The sequence below is a fragment of the Thalia democratica genome, chromosome 1 (genome assembly GCF_965202585.1).
Source record: "Thalia democratica chromosome 1, ktThaDemo2.hap1.1, whole genome shotgun sequence".
Taxonomy (NCBI): Eukaryota; Metazoa; Chordata; class Thaliacea; order Salpida; family Salpidae; genus Thalia; species Thalia democratica.
Window position 1 is genome coordinate 11,642,910 of NC_139165.1, and position 12,589 is coordinate 11,655,498.

Genomic DNA, 12,589 nt, shown 5'->3' on the forward strand with positions numbered 1-12,589 from the left:
TAGTTTTTAAGTCTATTTTTAGTATAAAATTAAGCTTAAAGTAAAAAAACTGTCTTAAATAGTATAGCAAATTAAAAAGATACTGTTAGGCGACTTTAAATGTGTTTTTTAATAAATAAAATTTTTAAGAACAAAAACCGTATTATATAATAGATTTTTTTTGTAAAGTCAATTTTTATTACTTTACATGTAAAAATTGTTTAAAACTCAAAGTTTTTTACAAAAATTTCAAAGTTTCAGATTTTTTAGCCTAAACTGTCAAATTTCAAGTTTTTTCAAAATTCAAGGTGTTTTGGCAACAATGATTGTTCAAATTTATATGTAAACAATAACAAAAATTATATCTCAAATTATAGCAGCTGCAAGACTTAAAACTTAACATATATCATAATTAAAACCAAAGCTGTGAAATGAACGAAACATACACTATAAGTTTACTTTGCCACTCTTCAAAGTAAAAAATCCTGCCTGACTGATCAAAAAACTATCGTTACAATTTAGAATAAAAAAACAGTTAAAGTCAAAAACTGAAAAATGACTAAACTTGCCTGATATTCGAAAAGTTTATAAACTAGCCTAACTTAGTCTGAGTGTGTGACAATGTTAAGTTGTTTATTTGCTTAAATTTAAACAATTTTGATTAGAAACTCACAGACTCAACAAAATTATCATCCCTAAATCTAGTTTGTATTAAACAGGTATTTCCAAAAAAATCACCTGTATTTATAAGTGTGCATTGAAATGCAAAGAAATTAACTTAATTTTCCAAAAAGTTTTGTTTGTAAAATTAAAATTTATACTGAACAGAAACTAATTTAATTATGTCATATTAACTGTTTTAAATGTGTCTTTATGCGCTTAGATATTGTATGTAAAAACAATTATAATCGCATATTATGCCAAAATTGAACTTAATCTATCTTAAATAATGTTTTAAAAGTGGTCTAAGAATGAACATTTCTGTATATTGGTATGCATAGGATTTAAATTAAAGTGCACAGAAAACTTATACAAATTTCAAAATATGTTAAATTCTAAACAAAACAAACCATAATATTTTACTTATAATGATTTTGTATACGCTTAAATATAGTGATAAAATATCTTAGGTGTAAGTTACATACTAAACAAAATGTATAAACTGTAAAGAAATGACATTTTGTTAATTATTGTGCATTAAATTTGTACACAGGGGAAAACATTTGCATTTTGTTCATTTACTTGAAAAGTGTTATATAAACAACTTTTAATTACTTTTAAGACTGATTTTTTCAGTAAGATTTGTAAGAAGTTAGTTATTATAAAACTGAGAAAATAACACAGCTCGAATGCTAATCTGTATTTTTTACACTTTTAACCTAAAGCAGTGAAGCCTTTTAATAGTTTCAAAATGTTATACAAGGACTTCAAATGAAACTAACAAAATTTAAATAAACTACAACATTTTTACCATAGAAAACTAAACTTAGAATATGTTTTTGCTCAGCGGGCCACATTTACATGCTCGCGGGCCGCAGAAATTTCATTCGCGGGCCGCATTCCATTCAAAAAAAAATCGTGCTCGCGGGCTGCAGATTGACCCTTCATAGGCCGCAATTGGCCCGCGGTCCGCAGTTTGCCGACCCCTGCTTTAGACCTTACCTTTTGTTTATAACTGTTTTTTTTTCTTATTACTATTTTGTTTATTTATTTTTACCATCAATTTCACCCCTAACCCTTACCCTTGGTATGGTAGGTATTTTTTTGTTTTAATAAAGTTTAGTTTTCAAATAGTTTTTTTAAGTTTGTTAGTTGTTATTTTATTTTATTATCACTGTTACGCTTAAACCTTAAACCCCTGGTTGGTATTTTTTGTTATCAATAGATTAATATTGTTGTTATTATATATACTTTTTTTATAACTGTTACCCACAACCCTTAACCTAAATGGGTAAAGTTTTTTTTTTAAATATTTTTTACTCTCGTGTAAAATTAATCTGCTTGCAAAAATGACCTTCCGTGTGCAAAAACCTCTGTATGCAAAAGTGACCAGTTCCCACAATAGCTAATATTACTTGTACCTCACATATTTTATTATATCTTGAATTGCCTAAATACCAATTTTAAAAGTTTTTCGTTTTTATTCTTTATTACTTAGCATGTTAAATAAACTGTAATTCTCGTTCTCAATTTTCTCGATAGAAACTCATATTTTTCTCGTTCTATGTTTTTCTTGTTTCACCTTGACTTAAAATTATAAGACAACCTATATATTAAGTTTGTTATTGCTGTTTTGATAGCTTTAACTTTCAAAGTCTGGAACATTTGTAAAATTCAAAATGTTAGTTTCCATATCTTAATAAATGTTAACAACATTTGTTGGGATGCAATATTGATATGAAAATAAAATGTTTGCATTTTTTTATTTTGAAATAATCGCAAGTTTTTTAAGTAGTTTAAGTTACATGTTTGAATATTCAAGTTGCACAATGCTAATAATTTTAAGTGAAATTGATAAATAGAAAAAATGCTAAGTAGTTTGTAAACTATAGTTAATTTCTATACTTTGTACAACTTTCCTTTTTAATTAAAACAATGCTAATTATTTTTTCAATAATTAGTTTAATACATGTAGTTTTAATATTTTTATAAATATTAACGATTGAAATTGGTATTGTTAAGATTATTTGTAACTTCCTTCTATAGCCAATTACATGGCTTCAAATTCAGTACCCGTGATTATATTTGTCAATAGTTCAAATATAGTTTCCTTTTACCTACACTTACTTTTAGTGAAACTTTACGTCAATAGAAAACAAAACTCTACCATTTTTAATTTTTTTATCACTTGTCAGATGTTTCAAATCATTTTAAAGGAATGTATGATTTATATTATTTTAATAGAATGTTGTTTTCATTCAACTTGCAATTGTTCTTAAATTAATTCAGTATGTATATATTATACAATCAGTAAAAAATAGTTTTACAACTGTAACATGATTTAGTGCCAAAGTTTACCTAACCGCCGCATTTTAGTTTAAAACTTTACCAGTTTAATATGGATAATATTTAAATATCAACTAAAAATAATTTTACTCTCGTGCAAAAGTGACCTTTCATGCACATTTGACCCTTCTACATCAGTTTTATTTTGTTAGTAAAGCTAAATCCGCTTTTAATATTTTCAGGCTCTGACATGAAAAAAAATATTTCAAATTGCTAAAATTCATGTGGAGACAAATACAAGTTTATAACATAGTTGTTAAAAGCTCACTTAGTTTTATCAAAATTTTAACAACGATCTTCACTATTAATAAGTCTATTGATGCTTTTAAGTACCGTAGTTATTACAGTTTAGTTGATTTTTTAAATATATTAAACAAATTTAATAATTTAATTTTTACAAAAATTTAGTCAAAAAATTTACTCGAAAAAATAGGATAACATTGATTTTGTTTTTTTAATCGATAAATTTTCAAAATTATTGTCAATATTAAATATTAAACTTTTAAAGTTGTTATCTTTTATAAAAAACATCATTAAAGTTTTTATATTGAAACAACTAACAAAGCTGCTTAAAGACTGCAAAAAAAAGTCGAAAAATTAAAATTATTGTTTTCTGTCGGAAACTATTTAATCAAAATTTTATATTGCAAAACTTGTATTTGTTCTTCAAATATGCTGCTTTGATTATAATTAAGGCTATGAAACACAAAATTGATTAAGCTTACAGTGTATTAAATTAAGAAAAGCAGCAAAAAAAGTTAGGCAAAATGTGTTCTATAGAATAGGTTAAAGTTTAAAGTTATAATTTCTAATATGTTTACTAATTGAGTATAGTAAAATATAGTAAAAAATAAAACTTAAAATGACAATTTACACAAGTTTCAGAGCTTTAATATTCCCACTTTTCAAAAGGAAAATGTCAGTTTTTCTTTAAATGCTTTTGTCATATTTAGTTGCTCTAAAAGCATAACTATTTAGAGTGGAACAAACAATATTTAATGACAGTTATTTCCAAACTGCTCAAAAATTAAGTCACCAATCACGTTAAGTTGAAAATGTAGTTATAAAAGGCAATTTGTTAATATACGAACAAATGCAACAAGATGTTGTGGTTATAAGTAAAAGTATGACGTCACTAAGAGCACAAATTAATTGTTGTTTTGAAAAATTATGTTTTAAAATAATAAATCAGGCAGAGTTTAAATATTTTAATATAATGAATAATTAAAAAAAAAATTCTTTAAAGTTTTAAAGTTTGTTAAAATCAGCATAAAACAACAACTTTTTTTAACTATTAGCTTTTTAGTTTTTTAAAGTTCAGTAAAGTATGTATGGCCTAAAATTTCAATTAGTAACAAAATATTGGTTGCACGACTGTAAATTCTGACATTTGAAAATACAACTGTTCATATTAAAAAGCTAGGTTTTTGTGATATATTTTTTATATTTTTCAAACTTTTTTACTGTTATAAGGTTGTTAATTACATCTAGATGATTGTTTTATTTAAGTTCTTTTAATTTTTATTTATAACATACTAAAATATAGCTATTTTTATTACATACTAATGTTATTATTTACAAAAGCTTGTTTTTTATTTCTTTAGTATAGTATTACTATAAATATAATGGTTTATGTACTAACTAACACTTTTTAGATTTTGGATACATAATCTGAATCTAACAAATTAATAATATTTGTACTTGGTTATGTTTAATTTTGTTTTTTTCAACAATATATTAACGAAAGTAAAATATCCTAAATTTAAATACAAGTTCAAATATCTATTTATTCTGATAAAATTATTCGAAGTTACTCCTTGCATTAAATTAAGTTTCCATCTTCATAATGCTTTATTTATCTCAAAAAAAAGTCTTCGTTTAAATTATTTGCTGTTTCATTTTTAATAGTATTTTTTTTATAAATTCAAAAATGCTTTATTAATCCATCTGAAAAAGAGGTGTAATACAAATTGAAATGTTTGTAATTTATGTATTGTAACTGTTTATTAAATTAACTTGTTTATAACTTTATTTGAAGTATGTTGTGTTGTTTAAAATTAATATTTTGCTTATAATATTTTTTTTTGTCCTGGTAACAGTATTCATATACTAAAAATTTTCTATAAAATAAAATGAAATAAATGTTTGTAACTTTATTTTCAGTTTTAATTGCGATTATTTTGCTAATACAGATCCTAACAAAACAAATCAATTTAAACATATAATAATAACTAATTAATTTTATTAACACTCTTGAAAGTCAAATTAAATAATACAATTGTAGTAAAAAGCAAAAGTGTCTTTTAAATATGCAATAGTACAATTTCTTTAACTTATATATTTGAAAAAAATGTAGGCTAAATGCGCTATACAAAAATAAAACATTTACAGAGTTTTATTTTGTTATGCTTAAAATAGCTTTGTTGCAAGGTTAAATCATTTTTACAGCATGAACTAGCTGTTTAAACTATTCAACTTCAGCATTCGACGTTTTTAGAGTTTTTGTTTTGTTTATATAAAGTTTTGTGACATTTTTAGTTGTTGGAGAATGTAAATGATGTCACTAGATGTAAATTTTAGAGCAGTATATTTATACAAAAACTTGATAGGTCAATTTTTGAAGTAACTACGAATACTTAAAGGAAATTAATATTTTAAAAGACAAATTTTTTAATAGTATGAGTTAATAACTAATCGTTTAAAACAGTTAATAAGTATTTTAAATACAATGGTTTATTTTGTATTAAGTTTTAAAATGAAATTTTGTATTTTTTTATAGCAAGTTAACGCATTATTATTACTAGATGAATTAGTTTGTTCAATTGATTTAAAATAAATGTTTTTTAGTACTTAATATGATATAAAAATACTTTGAAATATCTTAACTACTTTTAAAAATAAAAAATAAATTTAAATATTATCAATTTGCTAAAATACTTTTAAGTTGAATATTAAGAAAGCTTCTTTAAGAATAACTTTAAAAAATTAGATAAATAAAGCAATTTATTCTCTGTTTTTAATCTGTTGTACTTAATTTTAACACAAATTGAATCAGCCAATGTAAGTATGTATTTGTTTCGTTTAATAGTTATTATAAGTCTTAAAGCAACTATTTAAAGGTTGTTGATATTGAAACTTAAAATATAAAACTAATTTTTATTTTACATTCTTTTGCAAACTGCTTTTAAAACCGATATAAATTTTTGTAGCTTTGTAAATAAGAGTTTGGGTTTTTATTTGATGTGCTTTAGAAATTGTAAAACATTTTAGCAAACAGCAATAACGTCAGACAGAGAACAGTATTTTATCTTATTTGATTAACACATTATATAAACATAAGTTGTTTTTGTTTTTAAAAAGGTACTGTCTAAAAAGTAGTTGCTGTAAAATTTAAAAAATAATTAATAAAATTTTTTGTCATAGATTTTTTTAAGATTTTGATTGTTTATTAATTCAAACAAGTTTATGCGAAATATTATATGTAAATGTTCAGTTTATAAGTTTAGAATAGTTTATGATAAGTTAATTACGTTAAGTATAATGACTTTCTTATAAATTCAAAATTTTTTATTTTACATATTATTAACTAAAATAAGAAGAAATATTAAGCATATTCCATATTTATTTTTAACTAACTTATTATTTAAAATTGTTAGTTTTTTTGTAAGTATATCGATATATTTACTTCTGTACAAGTTTAGATATTGATATTAGTATTTTTTTTTAGTTTAATGTCTCAATGTACTAAATTCAATGTTAATCCAAATATACAAATAAAAGTTTAACCTTTAAAATAACAAATATTTCGATAAGTGTAACAAACCGGGTATGTATTCTTACTGATTATAAACATTATTCTTAAGAGCTGAAAAACGACAGCGTTTATAGCTGTTTAAAAAATGAAGTTGTTTATGGCAACGTATATCAAATCATGACTACATAATGAACCTTATACATGTATAGACTAATGTAAGTAGTTGTTGTTAGTAAGCGTACATGACGTCACTAAGAGCATAAATTATTTTATGATCGCAAGTTTTTCAGCTTAACTAAAATATTACTTTTCTTTATAATCATTTTGTAAATTATAGTAGAAAAAGACAAATTTTGAGTGTTAAATTGTAGTATAAAACTAAATTGTTTGTTTATTAATATTTTTTATAATAATTTTCATGGTAAAAAAGAGTTTTTTGTATATTTTGTATAATTTGTAAATAAAAGCAGAAAAAAAATTAGTATTACTAAGCTTTTCGAACAGTAAATATTAAATAAGCAAATAATTAAAAAAGTATTAAACAGAAATAAAACAAATTAAGCAGATTGAAACAGTTTATTTTTTAAGACATAGTTTGCAACAAAATGTTGCAAAAATCTTGTTTTAATCCCTTATAGTTAATTTGTGTATTCAGATCTTAGTATTAGTTTATTATGTTGGTTCTTAAATTGACAAATTTTTACAATGTTGCTTTGAGTTTTACAAAGATATAAAGTCTAGTATGTATTAAAAGTTTTGCTAATACTATTTTTGTATAGTAGATAGACATAATTAGTCGGAATTATTTTCAATGTGCTTTTCCAAGAACAATATTAAAAGCTCTAAAAAAAACTAAAAGAAGTAGTTGTGCTTATTATATTATTTTAAAATAATGTTTAGCGTTGTTGTTACATTCTTTGTTATCTAATAAAAATAAATCTTAATTTGCTCACAACACTTTCATATGTTACAAATACTGATACACTTTTAAATAGTACTAAATTGTTGCATGGGATGAGTTGTCCTGTTTTTTATATATACTAATAGATACTTTTTAAAATAAACTTATCTCAATTAAAATCAAAACATTGTGATGCAATTTCTGGAAAAAGCTAGTGAATGTAAATAGAACTAAAGTTTATGCTTTGAATTAACTTGCTTATTGCAAACAAAAAAACTTAATAAAATACCTTGTAATTACTAAATAGCAATAAAAACTTAAAATTTCATTTAGTGTTAACTGTATAAATTTTGTTACAATGCAAGAAGAATTAAAGAATAACAAAAACTTTATTGACATAGATATTAATTTTCTTTTTAATTATTGCAAGTAAAGTTTTGATATTTGCCTATAACTATTTTAACAGTATAAAAAAAACTATACAAATGGTGATGTAAAAACATCATCATAGAAATTTAATAAATAAAATAAAAGAAAAAAATTAAATACTTAGTTTAAAACGAATAATTTTTTGTATGATCGATATTTAAAGAGGTTATAATATTTTAAACAACTATTTAATTATAACTCCTATTTTATTAATTTATAAGATTTTAAAAACGTTAAACTAGTAAGTTATTTTATGTAATAAACTTAAAACATATATTATTCAACCGATTTAAATTTTTACGCAATACTTTTCCATTTTAGTTTGTAAAAAACTGTATTTTTTTTTAATTTGGTCGTTGTAATAAATATTTATATTATACGCAGAAAACAAATTTAATTGAAAAATAAAAAGTAAAAAGGTTACTACTATAGTATCTTATGAATTTCTTTCTATTCTGTTTTTGAACTTTAAAACGCCTGACTCAGTGAACTATATATGGTGATAAAATCGAAAAATATATAGTTTCCACTACTAGTTATAAAATTTGGGAAATGTTTTTGTCTAGATTTAGGTACTGATTTGTTTTAGACTATACAATTTTTTATACTTTATAGTTAAATAGATTTATGCAAATTGTATATTTTATTCGCGACCGGCTTCGTTGGCAAGAGATTGCGACCTTTTCAAGCAAAAATAAAATATTTTATTTTATTTTAAAAAGGTCGCAATCTCTTGCCATCGAAGCCGGTCGCGAATAAAATATACAATTTGCATAAATCTATTTAAATAAGCTCTTACATCCTAGTAAATTGAGCATTCTTTTTTAGTTAAGACAAATAACTATATATACTTTGTAGTTATATCACAGATGTTCTTGTGCTAAAACTTTATTCCGACTAACGGCGTTTCACTGCTCTTAAATAAATTTAAGAACAGATCTACGGAGTCTATAAAATGTTAACACACATTAGAAAAAAAGCAGAAAAAAGCATGTATAATTATGTATAGTGTTTATCTAGGTAGTAACTATAAATGGACTTTATGGTTTAAAAACAAAGTTTGGGATAAAAGCGTAAAATTATAAAATTGTCTACAAAAAAAAAAAATTTAATAAAAGTAGGTATATGTTAGTTAATGTGTGTTAACATTTTATAGACTCCGTAGATCTGTTCTTAAATTTATTTAAGAGCAGTGAAACGCCGTTAGTCGGAATAAAGTTTTAGCACAAGAACATCTGTGATATACATTCCGATAAGCTTAGCTTATCAGGATCTCCAGGATTTAACGCCTTATAACGTTACATCTTATACTTTGTAGTTATAAATTTTCAATCTATAAAATAAAAGTAACTCTAGAGAAGCATATTCATACATCGATAAATGTTAAAAAAAAAAAAATACAGCCTAATCAAAAGTAAGTAGCATCTACTCGTTTAGGTAATAATTAGTTGCTTATAACTAAAAGGTTATAAAAAATGGTATTTTGCTATGTAAGCTCTATAATAAAATTAATGAATTTTAATCATTGTTATTTCTAGATTTTAACTAGTGTAAAAATATATATTGTAAACATTTAATCTAATTTTATTGTGTGGAAACTATTATTTTTTTAACTGATCTTTCTAAAATAGTAATTTTTATGTTAAGTTGTGTTAAATGCAAACACATTAAGATTTATTTGTTAAAGATTAAAAGACTGTGTTGTTGTACAAGTTAGTAAGAATTTTTCTACTGCACCAACCGTTTGTTTAAATTAAAATTTTTAATATGTGCAGAGAATTAAACCTAGATAAGTATACGTTTTATTTATTTACAATTTTGTTATATTAAAGTTGTAATAAAGCATAATAGACGTCACTAGATATAAAGTTTCACTATAATTGCTTTCAATTTGTTTACTTATACAGTCTTTACTTTTTTTTAATAAAAAAAAATCTTTTCTAATCAGTATTTTAAATTTTATTTTACTTTTTAATTTAAATACTTACCTTTAGTGGTAATTAAAGCTGTGTGTCAGCTTATTTAGAAATATAAAACTGTAAAATGTATTTTTTAGTAAGTTAATAAAATTTAAAATGTTATTTACACAACTAATTATTTTTAAGATTTTTTTTTAAAAATACTGCTAACGCTACCCTTGAAGATATTCTTTTTTCCTCTTGGTTTTATATATTAATTTTTTATTAACTTTTTTTAAACTACCACTGTTATCCCTAATATTACTTTTGTTCAGGAATATTTTTTCTTTAATTTATTCTTATTATTATTTTTTATTTATACTATCACTGCTACCACGAACCTTTGGTCGGTATTTTTGTTTTCTTATAAACAGCTTTAAATTTTTTTTTTTAATATATGTTTTTTGTATAAAAGTTTTCTCTTGTTCTTACCCTTGAATGGTATTTTATTGTTATTTTTATTGAATTCTTTTTTTACTCTCTTGCAAAATTTTATTGACTTTAAATTTTAGCATGCATATTTTATTTTATTTTTCTTTGCTTAAATACCATTTTTTAAATTTTTCGTTTTTTGTTGTTTATAAGTAGGGATATTAAACAAAACACAATAAGTTTGCATTTTTTAGCTTAATTACTTTTATTAGATACTTTACGTCCTAATTTTGAAGGATTTTTTTTATAGCCATTTTCATGGCTTGAAATTTCGAAAATTGTACTTTTCGTAACTTTGTCAACCTTTATTTATAATTCATTAAAGGTTTAGAACATTTGTTGTGATGCATTTATTATATCACGTACAAAACTTTGTTTGTTTACATTTTAATTTTGTAATAGTTGCAATCTATTCGAATAATTTGAAATATGTTTTTAAAATATTAAAGTTGCATAATGCTTCTACAGTTAATAGTTTTAAGTAACATATTTGAAAAGAAAAGTCATAAAAGCATTAACTAAACAATATTGTAAATCAATGATTTATTCATAGTTAAATAAAAAAAAAAGTAATAAAGTCTTGTCACAAGTTGCAAAGCGATTTTATAACAGCGTATTACAGCTGTTTAAATTATGTTGACGAAAACTCATTATGATTATTATGATGAATTGAAAACCTATTTTTCCTTTTTTTAATGTACTAATTTTTGAAGCGTCTTGTTGTTGTATAGCATTTATGACGTCACTAAACGCACAAGTTGATATTTTGCATCTAATAAAAATTATATTTTATTGCAACAATATTTCAATCTCAATAATATTGACTCTTTATATTAGCTAGTTTTAGTTAGTCTTTAAGTGACTTCATTACTGTTAGTTAATGGTATAAAGTACAATTGTTATAAACAACTCTGTAAAATTACTAATAATACTCATTGTAGAAAAAATTAAATAAAATTACGTTAAAAAAAATCAGTTTTAAACTTGCATAACCATGCATAAATGATGAAACTAACTCATAAAAGAAAAATTAATGAAAACTATGTTTATGAATCTCCATTGAAAAAATTTTTTTAAAAAAACAAGGACAACATGTGCAGATATTATATAATTTTTATAAACATAGTTACATCACTATCTATTATTTTTAATTATGAAAACTGTTTATAAAATTTGAACTAAACTATTAATTTTTTTTAATACTTTAATGAAGTTTTTGTTGCGGTAGAGCTGACGAAACTAGATGCATGACCACGCTATAATAACTTAATAATTATTTTTTATAATTTTATTAACTCTTTATAGTTGGCTTTTTTAACTTAATTGTAACATTAAAAAATTCTATAATTAGTTTAACATGTGAACAGTAAGCACCAAAGATAATTCTTTCTTTTTAGTTAATATTATTACTTTAACTGAGCACTTTTAAAAAGTAAGTGTTATGCTAAGCTGTGCTTCATAAGATTTAAGACTCAAAATTCTATATGCTACAGTTTGAAACAATGTGTAGTTGTATTAATTTATATTAGTTTTGACACTGCATTAAACCGCTGTTATAATGCGAATTTCAAGAAATGTGCATTAAGTTTGAATTATAAAAATTTACCTCATTTATATATATTTTTGTGAAGTGTTTTTTTTGTAGAAAACCATTGATAACGTTACTATATGATTAAATGTATAATGTTTATTTTATATCTGTTTAGTTAAAAATTTTACTCTAACTTTGTTCTTAATAAAATAAAGTACTTTGATTTGTTCGATTAGTATTTTAACTTTTATCTTTATTTGTTAGTTGAAACAGTTTTTGTGACAATGAAAGGTCTTAATAATTTTATAAAAGATATTAGAATTTTTACTTGTTTTTTTAATAAGTTAATAATGTGTTTAATATTTATTTGAAAAACCATTAGTTTTTAAAACAATAATAAATATTGTTATTATTTTACATACATCATTAACATTGTACATGTTATCTATAATCCTTACCCATAGTGAGTTATTTTATTTTCTTTTTGTTTTTTACCCCTTTTTTTTAATTTTTTTAACTATGACTGTTATCCTAACTTTTAATTCTTATTCTTATTATTATTTTTGTTCATTTTTTTTGCTATCTACCATAAGCCTTAC